Raw genomic sequence first — 16,717 nt, 5'->3', positions numbered from 1 at the left:
CTAGTGTGCTCTTGAGCAGCTGTGTTGTAGAATCATTAATAGAGTGTTTTAGGGATTTCACAGGATGTAATCTTTTTAGTAACATCATCAACAGAATCCAGGATGACAACATATTTTTATTTCTGTTTGCTTCAGGATGCAAGCATAAAGCTCCAAAGAGCCACCAGCTTCTTCGCTTGCTCCATGCATTCAGCACATATTATGCACTGGGCAGCATCCGGCTCTGGGAATACATCAGCAAACAAGAAACATTTCAGCGAGCTCATGCTTGTGGCATATGGCAGGGGGCACAGTCCTCTGGGGGAAAGTCCTCACGTGCAGTCCTGGTGGGGTTCTTACATGGCACCTGATGCCAAGCAACACAAGTACCTGTCCCCTCTGATGGCTCTTTTGAGTAGTAAACAAGCAAACTTAAACAGCCTGCATGTCGTACCCAAGTAGCCTTATGAAGTTATTCTCAGGGGCCCCAAAGGCTCTCAAAAGGTGAACAAGTCAAGAGCCACTTTTCTCTCTATGCAGCATTGCCAGTTCTGATTGCCCCACATGCCTTCTTTCAAGCTGTCTTAGCTGTTGCCCAGCACAGTGTGACGAGCCCCAGGCCAGGCACCTCTCTTTTCCAAGATAAGGGGAATCTTCAGAGGAAAAGTAACTACACTGGGGCAAGGGCACAAGAGTCTCTGAAGCTCACTTCTGTCCCCCTTGGCTGCAAAGCTGAGGGTCTGAGACCCTTGAGAAATGAGAGTCAGATTGTGTCCAAAATAAATCTCAACCTCTTGAAGCTGTCTGTGGCCATATAAGGAGCTGGTCAAGAGCTATTTATCAGAAAGGTTCCTGAGGGCAAAGAGAACCCACAGGGCACTTCAATTAGCTGAGCAGTCTCCAGATCTGATGTGCCTGCACCGTCACAAGGAGAGGATACTGGCTACCCAAACAACACTAGTACTGTAATATCATGTGAAAGGCCTGCAAAGGGCTCCTTTTCTCTCTCCTCAACTGCTTTTAGTAACTTTGTTCATATCTGCAAAGGATCTTGATCTCCAGAAAACATTAGAGTTTAAAGATAGTCAAACTATAAGCAAGCATGTATTTTACTCACAGTGTAAAACGCAACTGTCCAAAGATCACTAGCCACCAAAGACAGCCTTCCAAGGATCATTCAGGCAATCCACCTCGTTTTCCTAGATGACCCAAGTAAGAACAAAGCAGTTGAGCCATGACCGCTGCCCTGGACCCTAAATTCTCTGCTGTGCTCAGCTGTAATTATATCCACTAACAGCCCTAGTCCCTGGGTGGTGCGAATGCTTAATGAGCTCAGCTGCTAATCAAAGGTTGGTGGTTCTAATCCACCCAGAGGTGCCTAGGGAGAAAAGCCTGGTGGTTTACTTCCAAAAATTTGGTCATTGAAAACCCTATGGAGCACAGTTCTACTCTGACACACATGAGGTAACCATGAGTCAGAACTGACTCCACAGCAAGTGTTTTTTTTTTGCACAGCCCCAGATCTAAGGGGCCCTACAGCTTCCACAGCAAGACCAGTAAGTTCCTGTTGGGCCTCAGCAGGAAATGTTTTCATACAGGTAGATTTTCAGGACCCATAGGCACAGTTGCCTTCAAAAATATATGTAGATGTCTTTCAGTTCTGAAAGGTCTAACTGGATATTTTAAAAACACACTGGATTTTCACAAATTGGGAGCTCCACTCCCCCCACAGCCAGCTTTCTGCCACACAGAGGGGTGACTGGAGCAAGGTTTTGAGTCATTTTTTTCCATTGTATCTTTCCAGGCTGTTTTTTCCATCTCTCTGATAGAAGTCTGAAGTTTATCTCCTGAAATCTGATTTGATTTGCCCTGTCATGTATAGGGAGCTTTTTCAAAAATTCTCTCTCTATTGAGACCGTTAGGCTAGCACTCAGAACTTTATGTTTTGATGTCTCTGCATAATCTCCTACCAGATCAGGAGTTTCTTCATCTCTGTATTCCTAGAGTTTAGCACAGTGCTGGCAATGGTGGTGCTCAGTAAACACTGAGCAGAAGAAAGGAGGAAGGCAAAGGGTCCTAGAAGTATTTTCCTCCCAAGCTGTGTCACGTGAGGACTTAAGCCCGCAGGGTGCATGGCCAGGGCATTGGTGCCCTTTGTAGAATTTAGTTTGGTAATTGGAATTGAAGTATTTCATTAGGTATGTTCAGGGCTGTCTTAGTTATCAAGTGCTGCTATAACAGAAATACCACAAGTGAACGGCTTTAACAAGGGGAAATTTATTCTCTTACAGTCTAGGAGGCTAGAAGTCCGAATTCATGGTGTCAGCTCCAGGGGACAGCTTTCTGTCTCTGCTGGCACTGGGAGAAAGTCCTTCCCATTAATCTTCCCTGGCCGAGGAGCTTCTCAGTGCAAGGATCCCATGTCCAAAGGACGTGCTGTTCTCCTGACTCTTGTTTCTTGGTGGTATGAAGTCGCCCTGTCTCTCTGCTTGATTCTCTCTTTTATATGGCAAAAGAAATTGACTTAGGACACAACTTAATCTTGTAGATTGAGTCCTGCCTCATTAACATAGCTGCCACTAATCTTGCCTCATTAATGCCTACCTAGAGGTAGGATTTGCAACACAGAGGAAAATCACATCATATGACAAAATGGTGGAGAATCACACAATACTGGGAATCCTGGCCTAGCCAAGTTGACATACGTTTTTTAGGGGGAAACAATTCAAACCATAACAAGGGCCAATTGCAGTCACCTTCTGAAAATTCTCTCCTTGGTGGGTGGTAAAGAACCAGAGCAGCCTGAAGAGGATGTGAGGCTGGGAACTCCTCCACTTGTTCCCCAAGCTCCCTTCACAGCCCTTGTCCTACTGCGAACCACAGGCTTCTGGGGCTGTTGTTGTTAGGTACCGTGGAGTCAGTTCCAGTTCATAGTGACCCTATAGGACAGAGCAGAACTTCCCCATAGGGTTTCCAAGGCTGTAATCTTTATAGAAGCAGACTGACACATCTTTCTCCCATGGAGCTGCTCGGTGGGCTTGAACTGCCAGCTTTCTAGTTACCGGCCAAGTGCTTAATCATTGTGCCACCAGGCCTGGAAGGCCTGAGGCATATGTAGAGTGCCTTCTCCTTCCTTTTCCTGTTTCTACCCTGACCGAGAAGCATCAGTGTTCTCCGTAGATCAGAACAAAAAAGAAAGTTGTTCCTTTAGGACAGGGTTTCTCAACCTTATCACTGTTGACATTTTATGTCAGATAATTCTTTGCGGTGGGAGACTGTCCTGTGCATTGTAGGATGTTTAACAGCATCCCTGGTCTCTACCTACTAGATGCCATTAGCACCTACCTCCCAGTTATGACAACCAAAAAATGTCTCCAAAATTGCCAAATGTTTCCTGGGGGCAGAATTGCCCCCTGGTTGAGAATCTCTGCCTTAGGAAGAGTCCCACCAAACCTGGAGCTTGCATAGCCAAGGCATCAGTGGTGAGGGTCAGATGCAGTATTTGGTGGCACTGTGGCTTGATGAAGTCATTTTCCTCAGGAGGTCACCATGCCTATTGAAAGGGTGAATATCCCTCCTCTGGCTTTCACAGCCTAAGTTGGTGAGGACATCCAAAGGACTTCTTGCAAAAAGTCCCTGGGTGGCCCAAATGGTTTGCACTCAAGTGGTAACCAAAAGGTTGGTGGTTTGAACCTGGTGATCTGCTTCCATAAAGATTACAGCCAAGAAAACTCTAGGGAGCAGCTCTACTCTGTAACTTATGGGGTCTTCTAAGCTCAAATCAACAACAAAAACAAAATCAACACAAAGGACATCTTGCTTTCAATGTTGACCTATTTTTCTCTTTCCAAGAAAATGAGACGCGTGAAGTACTCCAAAACAAAGCTCCATATATTTTTTTTAATTTAAGCATAAAGACTGATCTGTTTATATTTTAGGATTTTTTTTTTTTAACATTAGAAACAATCAAATAAAAACTTACAGAAAAGTCGAAAGTATACTCCACAAACTTTTTTTTTTTTTGAGAGTAAGTTGTTGACGTGATACCCTATACTTTAGTATTTCTTGCAAACAAGGACATTCTCCCACTTACCCACAGTTGTGTTGTTAGATGCTGTCAAGTCAATTTTGACTCATAGTTACCCTATCTGACAGAGCAGGATTGCCCCCATAGGGTTTTCTGGGCTGTTAATCTTTATGGGAGCAGATCACCAAGTTTTCTCCTGCGGAACTGCTGGTTGGGTTTGAACCGCCAACGAGTACAACTATCAAAATCAGGAAATTATCGTTAATACAGTACAATGTCACTCCTACACTCCTCACACCCCATTCACATTTCGCCAATTGTCCTAATACTTTTATAGCAAATGGATCTACTTCAGAATCACATGTAGCATTTAATTGTCATGGCTCTTCAGTTTCCTTCACTCTCAAACACATCCTCAGTCCTTCCTTGATTTTCAAATCCTTAACATTTTTGAAGATTAAGGCCAGTGATTTGGTAGAACATCCTTCACTTTGGGCTTGTCTGATAGTTCTTCATGATTAGATTCAGGTGATGCATCTTTCACAGGAATATCCCAGAAGTAATGTTATAGACTTCTCATTGCGTCCTATCAGGTAACATACGCTTTTGATTCATCCCATTGCTGGCAATGAAGACTTTGATCACTTGATTAAGGTATGCCTGCTAGGCTATTCTTTCCACTCTCTTAATTAGTAAGTATTTAGTGGGGAGGAACTTTGAAACTATGTAAATATCCCATTCTTCCTCAAATTTTCAGTGTATTAGTGTATTTTTTCGTATTTGTAAGGACTCATAGATTCCTATACTGCCCAGAGGCAGGATCAGATGAACACTGCAAAGAGGCTCCCAGATTGGTACCCAGGGGTTTGTAACTGTTATGATGCTTTCAGCTGCAAGTAACAGAATACCCAATAAATAGTAGGGAATTCGATAAAAGAAATATGGCAACAGGGCAGTTCTGGGGTTCTTTCAGCAGCTCAGCATTGTTATTACAGACACAGACTTTTCACATTTCTGCTCTGCCATCCTCAGTATATTGGTGCTATTTTCCCTCATGATAGCAATATGGCTGCCAGAGCTCCAGGCATCACCTGTACACATGCAACATCTGATCAGAGAAGGGGGGGCATTTCCTCCCATGCCAGATCCTTTTTATTAGGAAGAAAACCATTTCCTGGAGCCCTGCAGCAGACTGTCCCTCAGGTTTCATTGGCTAGGATTGGGCATACGACAAAGTAATCACACTGGTAAGGGAATGGAATGCTCTTCTTTGGGCCATGGGAGAAAAAAATACCTTAAAATTTGTTTCTTTTCCTTGAACCTGCTGTTCTTTATCATATGCTTTTACCTGTAGTTCCTTTGATTGTGAAGATAGTTATCTTCATTTTCTACCCATCCAAATCCTCCCATAAGTCAAAGTCCAGGTCAACAGCCGTTTCTTCTGTGAAGCTTTCTCCGAGTCTTCCCTGGACAGAACTAGCAATCACTCTTCTTGTCTCCCCTAGTGCACAACTTCAGCACTTCATTGACTCTGCCTCAAATTATAATTGGTCGTTTTTATTTCTGTCTGTGAGTTCTTTAATAACAGCTGTTTACTGAGTAATGTCTGTCCTTTGTTCTCATTATATCATTTAAAATTTACCACAACTCTTCAAAGTGGTATTGTTATTCCCATTTGGCAAGGAGGAAACTGAGGATCAAAGAGTTTAAATTTCTTCTTGTGTCATACAGCTTATAAGTAGTAGAACCAGAATATGAACCTGGGTCTGGTTTACTCCAAAGCCTATTTTCTTTCCCTTAGACCAGTGGTTCCTAATCTTTGCTGTACATTGACATCACCTGGGGATCTTTAAAAACTAATGATCCAGAGTCCCACACCTAGACATTTTGATTTAGTTAGTGTGGAGTGCAACCTGAACGTTGAACTTTTTTTTCCTTTTTTTTGGTTTGGTGAGGATATACATAACAAAACATACATTAATTCAACAATTTCTACATGTACAGTTCAGTGACATTGATTACATTCTTCAAGTTGTACCACCTTTCTTGATATCCTTTTCCAAATTGTTTCTCCATCAACAAGAACTCACTGCCTCCTAAGTGTCTCATCTAACCTTTTGAGTTGCTGTTGTCAATTTGATCTCATGTAATTGTTTAAAAGAACACAATGCTCAAGGCAGATATTTTTTTCTGATTAAGCTAAACTATTGTTTGGTTTAAAGATGACTTCAGGGGATAGTTTCCATTTAAGTTTAAAGATTTCCTCGGGGCAATAGTTTTGGGAGGCCATTCAGCCTCAATGGCTCCAGAAAGTCTGGATTCTGTGAGAATTTGAAATTCTATTCCACATTTACCCCTTTTGATCAGGATTCTTTTACAGAATCTTTGATCAAATCATTCAGTAATTGGTAGCCAGGCACCATTTAGTCCTTCTGGATTCATGGCAAAGGAGGCAGTTGTTCATGGAGGAAATTGGACATGAATTCCAGTTCCTCCAATTTCTAACCCTCCATCTTCCTCTGCTGCTCCAGGTGAACAGAGATCAATTGTTGTACCTTGGATGGCCTCTTGCAAGCTTTTAAGATGCAAGGCAGTACACAGCAAACTAGGAGGTAGAACAGAAGCGCTAAAGTCAAAATTAAGCCAATTGATTGGAATGTCCTATAAAATCATGACCCTGCATCAGGCTTTTTTAAAGCTCCCCACGTGTCTTAGTCATCTAGTGCTGCTATAACAGAAATACCACAAGTGGATGGCTTTAACCAAGAGAAATTTATTCTCTCACAGTCTAGTGGGCTGTAAGTCCAAATTCATTGCACTGGCTCCAGGGGAAGGCCTTCTCTCTCTGTTAGCTCCAGAGGAAGGTCCTTGTCATCAGTCTTCCCTTGGTCTGAGAGCATCTCAGCCCAGGAACCTCAGGTCCAAAGGACGTGCTCTGCTCCTGGTGCTGCTTTCTTGGTGATACGAGGTCCCCCTGTCTGTCCACTCACTTCTCTCTCTTTTTTTTTTTTAAATTGTACTTCAGGTGAAGGCGTATAGAACAAATAGTTTCTCATGAAACAGAAGTACAGATGTTGTTTTATGACATTGGTTAACAACCCCACAACATATAACCCTCTAACTTCTCAACTTTTTTTTTTTTTTGGTGAAAATACACATAGCCAAAGATATACCATTTCAAAAATTTCTACATGCACAGTTCAGTGACATTGACTGCGCTCTTCCAATTGTGCTGTTATTCTCACTTAAGATGAAGGCTTACAGAACAAAATAGTTTCTCATTTAACAGTTACTACAAATGTTGCCCTATGACAATGGTTAACAATCTCACAACACATCAACAATATCCTTTCTCAAGTTGGGGTTCCCTATCACCAGCTCCCTTGTCCCCTTCTGCCTTCTGGCCCTTGTCACTGGACTCCTGTACCTCGTTAGTCTCATTTGGTTTTACAGGGCTGTCCACTCCCAGGCTGAACAGTGAACCTCGGAGGTAACTTCACCACTGAGCTAAAAGGGTGTCTGGGGGCCACACTCTTGGGGTTTCTCCAGTCTTCTTTAGGCCAGTAAATCTAGTCTTCTTTTGTGAGTTAGAATTATGCTCTACATCCTTCTCCAGCTCTGTCCAGAACCCTGTGTTGTGATCCTGGTCAGAGCAGTCAGTGGTGGTAGCCAGGCACCATCTAGCTGTACTGGACTCAGTCAGGTGGAGGCCTTGGTAGCTGTGGTCCATTAGTCCTTCAGACTAATCTTTTCCTTGTATCTTGTTCTCTTCATTCTCCCTTGCTCCCGAAGGGATGAGACCAGTGGAGTATCTTAGATGGCCGCTTACAGGCCTTTAAGACCCCAGACACTACTCACCAAGGTAGAATGTAGAGCATTGTCTTTATATCACTTCTCTCTTTTATATCTGAAAAGAGATTGGCTTAAGACACTACCTAATCTTGTAGACCTCATTGGTATAACTGCCACTAATCCATCTTATTACATCATAGTGATAGCATTTACAACACATAGGGAAGTAGCATCGTATGATAAAATGGTAGACAGTCACACAATACTGGGAATCATGACCTAGCCAAGTTGATACATACATTTTTGGGGACTTAATAATTCAATCCTTGACACCAGGTGATTCTAATGTGCAGCAAAGTAGAGGAACCTCTGCCTTAGGGTATTCAGTTCTTCCCCTGTGTCTGACTGTTTAATACATATTTGCACTATATCGTATTCCATATGCTTTTCTGGTGCACTAGACACTTTATCCCCAAATTCTAAGGTTGGCAAAAATTCCAAAGCAAAAAACAAGCAGAGACAGAATTATCTGGCTAACATTTAGCTCCAGATTCGTTTCCAGTGGTATTTCCCAAATCAAAATAAAAAAATTGGGAAACACAGGCCAAAGTTACATTTTAACTAATTTGCCTTGATCATCGATTGCCTTTCTTTGGCTAGAGACACCCCCTCAACATCTTCCAGCCCCTTTTCTTGTCATCACTCTGGCAGCTGCATGTTGACATGACTTGTTTGTACAGATTGATCCCAAGGCAGAGCCTACTTTCTTGGGAGAGTGGTTGAGGCTTTGCAGGGAAAGCGTGTACAGAAGGTGAGGACAGCAACAACAATCAGGTCACACGCCCGGAATCCTCAGCGCTGTTCCTGCAGCCAGCCGTCACAGCCATGCACCACCCTAGAAATTGCCGGAAAACACTCTCATTGAGTCAGCCACTCCCCGTGCCACATTTACTCTCCCCTTTGCATAATTTGAGGTTATTATATTACAGCCAGATTTATGGAAGGAAATTTGGAAACTAGACTACTGCTTTAGAATGTTTTCTCCCATTAAGACTTTATTTATAACTTTTAATATTAAAGTCTGCCAATGAGGAAACATCACCTGATAAAACTGTGCTGTGAATTTATGTGAGCCTGCTGTCTAATAGCAGGATATACATTCTTATAAAATTCTGTTAAAGCTTCTGTTTTGCTGCATTTAAGGAGCAAACAACTCAGAAGAATTTTTCAGCATCCATTTTAAAGGCCATAAACTACTCTTCCCAGATGTTATTGGATCCAGATGTTGACTATTGCTAGCAATAATCTAGAAACTATGAGTGGTGTGGACATCCCTTCTTTATGCTCAACGTTCTCGATAAATTATTCATTCTCCAGCCTTTATTTGGAGTCCTCACTAAGTGCCCATACATACAGTGTCTGCAGTACAGGGCCAAATACTGTATACAGGCCTATGATTTTCACCGAGATGTTCCTTTATAAAGATACCAAAAGCTAAATTGGAGTCTTTGAGTGGTGCAAATGGTTAATGAGCTCTGCTGCTAAAAGCTTGGAGGTTCGAGTCCACCCAGATGCACCTAGGAAAAGCAATCTACTTCTGAAAAATCAGTCATCGATAACCCCACAGAGCACAGTTCTACTCTGACACACATGGAGTCATCATGAATTGGAGTTCAAGCCATAGCAACTGTTTATTTATTCAGTGTTTTGTTTAAAAAAATTTTTTAAATAAGTAATAGTTTAAGTAAAGAAGTAAAATACATACCATTTCCAAGCATCTACTTTGTATCATTTTGCCCATTCACTCATTAATTTTCACAACAACCCTATAGAATCAGTATTATTATTCACCTGTGGCAGAGGAAGAAATGTAGCTCCAAACTCAGAACAAAACCCGTTGCCGTCGAGTTGATTCCAACTCATAGTGACCCTATAGGACAAAGTAGAACTGCCCCCATAGGGTTTCCAAAGCTGTAATCTTTACAGGAGCAGACTGCCACTTCTTTCTCCTGTGGAGTGGCTGGTGGGTTCAAACCAATGACATTTTGATTAGCAGCTGAGTGCTTAACCACTGTGCCACCAGGGCTCCTTAAATGTAGCACAGAGAAGTTAAGTGACTTCTCCAGCCTCACCCAGCATGAGAGGGGCAGAACGGGGATCTGAACGCAGGGTTGTCAGATTTCAAAGCTCCTCCCATCACAGGGGGCACAGTGCTTGGTGAAAATGTGCTTGGTATTTCTAAGAGGCAGTGACGAGTTTGACTACAAGGGTGAGGAATAAATTTGGAAAAGTGTATTTGGGCTCAGTTGTGGAGGGGTAAGGGATTCGGACCTTTCAGGCAATGAGGAACCTGTGAAGATTTAGGAAAACAGCAGTGAAATAATGAAAACACCATTTTAGAGAGATTTACTTGAAAAGAGTGAGCAAGATGTATTGAAGAGAGGAGGATCTGGTGCCAGTGAGCCTTACAGTGGACTAATTATGATGGTTTAGAAATGAGGTGATACAGGCCTTGGTTTTGGTGGTGGAAATGAGAAAGATGAGAAAGATGAGAAATATTTAAAAGAAAGAATAAACGGGAATGCTTGGATATGGACATTGTATAAAAGCAGGACTCAAGAGAATGGGGCAGATTATCCAATAGGTAAGGTAAGCACGGTGCTTACCTTGCTTACCAGATCACCAGTAGTGAACAATTTCACATTTTTCACCACATCAAGGATTCTGCTTCTATGTATGGCTGTCATCTGTCTCTCTCCCAACCGCACAGCACCTTCCTACAGAATCAAAGCTTCTTTTCAAATTTATAATCCCTGACAGGGACGGATTACCCAGTAAGCAAGGTGAAATTGTATACTACAAATTAGTAAGTAAGCACAAGTAAGTCCATACTTACCTTGCTTATTAGGTAATCTGCCTTAGGTCTAGATAACTAGCATGGTAATGATGCTGCCTTCAGAAATAGAAATTTGGGGAATTCTGGAATGTTTTTCTTTTCAGAATGTGGCCTCCGCCTGCCTTCACTGCCTCACCATGATAGCATATGAATTCCCTATGCTCTTCTGCCTCATCCTTGATGATCTTCAGTACAATTGACAATTTAGAATTAATTGAGAGAAAACTATTTGTGGTGTAGCCAGCAAAGTATTAGAATGGGGATCAGGATCTGGATTCTACTATCCATCTGCTGTCATGCACTAGCTATTTGACCTTATCCAAGTTATATAACAATGTGGCTAAGAGAATTCATTGGGATGATGTGTATCAATGGTTCACAAACTTCAGTTTGCATCATAATCACCTGGGACGCTTTTGAAAAAAAACCAACACCTGGGCCCATCTCCAGAGATTCTGATTCAATTAAGCTGGGATACTACCCAGTCTTTTTAAAAATCAGCTTCTCTCCTCCCCTCTCACATGCATTCTTGACCCCAGAGCAGTTCACTACTGCAAACCCAAGGCCCAAGGGTTATCAGCATGAGAGAATTCACCCAGACCGGTTTACCCCATTAAGGCAGGTGGTAAGCATCTGGCAAGACAAAAAGCACAAGAAAGAAAGGAATTCTGCTTGCCAATAGAACTATAGCTCAGTAGTTCATTTTGGCTTGTCATAGTCTGAAGCAAAATGAAAACATATGTAAAATTCTATAAGGTTGCTACGAGTCGGAATCAACTCCACGGCAACAGGTTTGGTTTTTTGGTTTTTATTTAAGAAGAGCAAGAATCTCACATTCTATCTGTCTAATTTTATGTAGACACCATGGAGCTCCCTGAGAGGGATAGGTTATACATATGACTGCAATTCACAGAGGGCTAGCACATTCCATTTGGGTGGTCCAAGCTAACAGGGCCCCATCTTACCCAAAGAGTAGATTATAAAGTCTGCACTTAAGGCAAAGTATAATCAAAACTACCCTTGACATTCCCTTGAATTATATCTAAAGTATAGTGGGCTCTTCTCAAGGTTCTACATTTTTCCTCCAGTGTTGGAACAGATCGCTTGTTCTTCCCCTGGGCAATGGATGGTTGGTTTATGTTTTTAAAAGGTCTGTTTGTACCTAAAAACAACATCTTTAAATACAAAACTCATACCTCGAGGGCTGAGAAACTCTAAGTTGAGAGGGGCTGTCACTCAGAGGCACCCAGGCTAACTGAGGGAAGAGCAGATCCAGGTCTCCTTTGTGTTCTCACTCAGGAACATCTGCTCGTTGAGCAAAATGGCCTTATTCTTTCATATTTTACCTTACCCCATCTCTTAAATGCTAAAAGTGATGCCATGGATACTACTCTTACGATATTATTTGAATTCTCCAAAATCTTAGCCAGCGAAAATGTTTAGGGTTAGTGGTGTACTCATGTTCCCAACTATGCTCTGTGGTGAGCTAAGTTAGAAATGAATATCAGGAAAGGATATTTCCCTTAGCTGAGTGGCTTTAAAGAACAGAAACTTACTTTCTCACAGTTCTGGAGGCTGAAAGTCCAAATCAGAGGCTTAGCTGTCTCGATTCCTTCCTTGTAGGTAGTCCAGATATTCTTTGGTTCCTTGGTTTGTGGATAATCCTCATATGATATCTCCCCTCTGCCCCACTGTGTGTGTGTGTGTGTGTGTGTGTGTGTGTGTGTCCATTCTGCTCATTCTATAACTCAGAAGTAATTGGGTTTAGGATCCACCCTATGACCTCAACTGATAGATTGATTCTATTACACTACATTATATTATGGAAGATGATTAGATTATATCACATTAGATTACATTATGGAAGATAATTTGCTCTATCCAAAGCTGATTTAATCACATGTAACTAATCCACGAGAGCAACTAGTATCTGGCCAAACAACAGGGAACCATAATCTAGCCAAGTTGACACATAAAATTAACTATCACATATATTAATCTACTTGTTAGTATTTAAAAATTACAAGAGTTAAAATCCTTTCTGTTAATTTTGAAATGTGATCCATGATATTTTTCATGCTTAGCCTGTATCAATTGTGAAATTTATCTTTCTATCCTCCGGGTCTCTCAATTCATTTCCTATCATAAAATATTTATGATATATTTTTCTATTACTCTCATGATTTTTAAAAACATTTAACAAATCAATCCATTTGCAATTTTTTGGTATAGGATATGAGGTATGTATCTAACTTTTTTTCCAAATTAATTTACTGAATCCTTTAATATTTTGTTTAAATACTATATTACATATATCTCTGGGCTTTTTTTTTTTTAATAGCTATTTGGTTCCCTTGATGTATCTGTCTATTCTTGCACTAGTACCACACCAGTTTAATTATTGTCATTTTAATATAAATGTTGATATCTGATAGGAAAATCCGCATTCTAATTCTTTTTCAAAATATGTTGGAAATTTAGGCATATTTATTCTTCAACAATAATTACATTGCTATGCTTAATTTTTATTGGAATTTTATTAGAATTATAGCTTTATAGATTAATTTTAGTAAAAATTGACATTTTACAGTATTAGGTCTTTTTATGGTAGTCTCTCCATTTATTCAAAACATCTCATTTCTATTACTTAAGTTTTATAGTTTTTTTCTTCCTTCTAGTTCTGCAGTTATTACTGGGTATTTCTAAGTATTTTTATTGTTATTATGAGCAATAGAATCCTAACCAGTTTCCCAACCTCTAGTCTAAGCCTTCCCCACATCTATACCTACAAATCTATTCTCCTTCAATTACATGTTTTTGTTGTTGTTTAAATGGTTATCCTTAAAATTTTAACATGTATGCATAATTGTGTCTAAAGTTTATTAATATTTCTATTCTCCTTCTAAACAATGTAAGAAACTTAAAATGCTTAGATTTGATCACTCAACTCCCATCCCAAAACTGTTGCCAGTACTTTAATCTTGTTTTGTGCTACCTACCAAAAATTACTAATTACTACAGTTATTTTTATATATCCATTATAGTTTAAATTTAACTGTATGTTTACAAATTTCTTTTCTCACCACTCCTTCTTGCATTTCAGCCCTTTCTTTTGAACTATATTTCCTTTTTCTTGAAGTTTCTATTGAAAAGGTCTGCTCTTGATAGACTTTGTTGTCTGAAAATGTCTTTATTTTTCCCTTGTTCTTTAATGATAGTTCATCTTGGTATAAAGTTATAGGCTGACAGTTATTTTCTTTCAGGGTTTTGAAAATAGTATTCCAGTGTCTTCTGGTCTGCATTATTGCCTTTAAGAAGTATGCTATCATTCAGTCTGATTATTGTTCTTTTGTAGGCGCTTTTTATTTTCTCTCTATTAGCTTTTGATATCTTTTTTTTTTTTTTTTACTCCAATATTTCTCTGCAATGTGTTTGGTGTGGATTTCTTTTACTTATCCTACTTGGAATTTATGTTTCTTGAATTGACAGTCTACATCTTTCACCCATTCTAGAAAATTCTCATCTTTTCCATCTTCTCTCTCCTTTCTTTCTGGAACTCTTATTATAAGACATATGATGGACTTACTCATCCTCTCCCCCATGGCTCTTAACCTATTTAATGTTTTCTATTTCTTTATATCTTCTGGGTAATTTCCTTAGCTCTATCTTCCACTTCATTAACTCTCTCTTTAGCTATATCTATTTCCCTGTTTACCACCACCACACAGTGTTTTTTTTAAAGATATTTTTATTAAGCCTTATGATCAGACTATTATAGTTAGCAATCAACAACACAGATGCGAAAAAAAAAAAAACTACATCAAAACTCTTTGTTGGAATGTTTTGCATCTTCTACAGAACAGAAACTAAAATAACTACAGTTAGTCACAAATACAGACTTTATGTTTTTTGCCCATAAGGAGTATTTTCTAAAATATGTCTTCTTTGTAGCAGCTAGGCCCTGCTACTGTTCTTGGCTGAGTTCACAAATCTGTTGTAACCTGTAGTTTTCCTGTTACTTCTCTGGCTCTCCAGCAAAGCTCCATTTCATAAAACCTTATGCCACTGCTGTAGCTACTGCTGCTGCTAGAACCTCCATATTCACCTTGGTTTTGTGGTTTGGCAAAGTATTGGCCTCCACCATCATAAGAACCACAGTTTCTGTCTCCAAAGTTTCCTCCCTTCATTAGTCCTGGATTTGAAGATTAATCACTGCAATTGCCAAAGTCATTGTAGCTTCCACCTACTCCAAAATTTCTTTTCTCATTATCAAATCCATTATAGCCATTCCACTGCCACTATATCCACCACCACCATGGCTGCCATCAAAGCCACCAAGACCACTAAAGTTTCCTCCATGACCAAAGTTGTCATTCCCACCAAAAACGTCTCCACAACTATCACTTAAGTTTTCAGAACCACTTTGACTGGGATAAATCACTGGCCATCATCCCATGCTTAGGTAATGCACTCCTTACTTCACAATATGCTATTTCTGAATGACAATCCTATCCAAGGAGTCATGGTCACCAAATGTTATGAAAGCAAAACCTGTCACTGCCTCAATCAGTAATGATTTCAATCACTTCAGTCTTCCTATACTGATCAAAATAATCTTTTACTTGATGTTCTTCAGTGTCTTCCTTAATGCTACCAACAAAGATCTTTTTCACGAGTACGTGAGCAACTGGTCTTTGAGAGCCTTCTCTTGAGACAGCCCTCTTTGGTTCCACAACTCTTCCATCTACCTTGTGTGGCCTCACATTCATGTCTGCACCCACCTTCTCCACAATTACATACGTGACAAACCTAAAGCCTCTGGAGTGCCTGATGCTAGGATCACCTATTACCACACAGTCTGTGAGCATTTCCCATTGCTCAAAATGGCTCCTCAGACTTTCTTTGGTTGTTTCAATGCTCAAACCTCTGATGAAGAGCTTCTCGAACCATTTGGGTTCCTTGGGAAGCTCTGAGTTGGACATGATGACAGCAGGAGGAAAGACTTTAACAATGTTTCCTCAGCAGTGTCCACAGGTAGAAGATCACTGGATTTTCAACATCAGTGGTTATATATTTAATTCTAGATCTTCTTTTTAGTTCTTTTTCAAATATGCTTAATTTTTTTCCTTTATCACATACCTGCTTCGTGTTTACTATTCATTTTGAATTTTCTTTTATCATTCCTCAATATTTATTTTATAGTTTATGTATAATAATTCTATTTATTGAAGTTTTGGGGAGTCTAATTGTGTGGTTTGTTGTTTCTGTGACTCTTGGTCATGGTGGCTTATTTTGTGCCATGACTTGTAATTTTGGATTGTGAACTCAGGTTAGGTGAAGCTTTAATTGTGAGAATCCTCTGCAGCTCGGTTGAGAATGTGACTCTCAAAGAGGTTTTGCTCTTATATCTGCTAACACCTCAATTTGGAACTGCTTTTGTTTTTAGGTTAATTTCTTGGCTAGGCTATTCCTGGAGCATACAAGTTGGGTAAATTCTAATACCAGACTAAGGTGAGGAGAGGCTAGTAACTGTAAATGGTCAGAAGACGCATTTTTCACTATCTCAATCCCATGTCACAACAAACTGGTTGCTTGTTGATTTCCTGTGCTGGTGGTAAGATTTTTCCTTTATTGAGTGTATAGCCATTTGAAGGTTTTGACTTTATGTGGGAAGGAATGAGATGTGTCTTAATTCTAATTCCGCACTTTAAGAAGGCCCAAGACCTTTTTTCCTATACTCACGTGACCTTTAAAACCCAAACTTCTATATAGGAATATTAATAAACCTCCACTTGGGCATCAAAACTTGGGTTTTCAGTTTCTTCTTAATTTTGGTCCTTGGAGCTTTCCTGTATTTGAGGGTGGGAGTAGGGGAAGTTCACTTACACATTTCAAAGGATGCTTATTTTATCTTATGCAAAATTTCTAGGTGTTTTGTAGCAGGAGCCATCTTTTTTGGACAGTCTGCCATATTACCAATAGAAGTCTAATTTACTTCATTTATTTTATTAAATGCCATTCCC

General features: G+C 40.1%; 1 pseudogene; it reads right to left on the bottom strand.

Moving 5' to 3' along the window:
• Positions 1–14,648: 14,648 nt before the first annotated feature.
• LOC101347054 (heterogeneous nuclear ribonucleoprotein A1-like) lies at positions 14,649–15,676 on the bottom strand (annotated as a pseudogene).
• Positions 15,677–16,717: the final 1,041 nt, after the last annotated feature.

Source organism: Trichechus manatus, unplaced genomic scaffold, assembly GCF_000243295.1.
Source record: "Trichechus manatus latirostris isolate Lorelei unplaced genomic scaffold, TriManLat1.0 scaffold00251, whole genome shotgun sequence".
NCBI lineage: Eukaryota > Metazoa > Chordata > Mammalia > Sirenia > Trichechidae > Trichechus > Trichechus manatus.
Note: the sequence above shows the minus strand (reverse complement) of the source record. Positions and strands in the feature narration are given on the sequence as shown.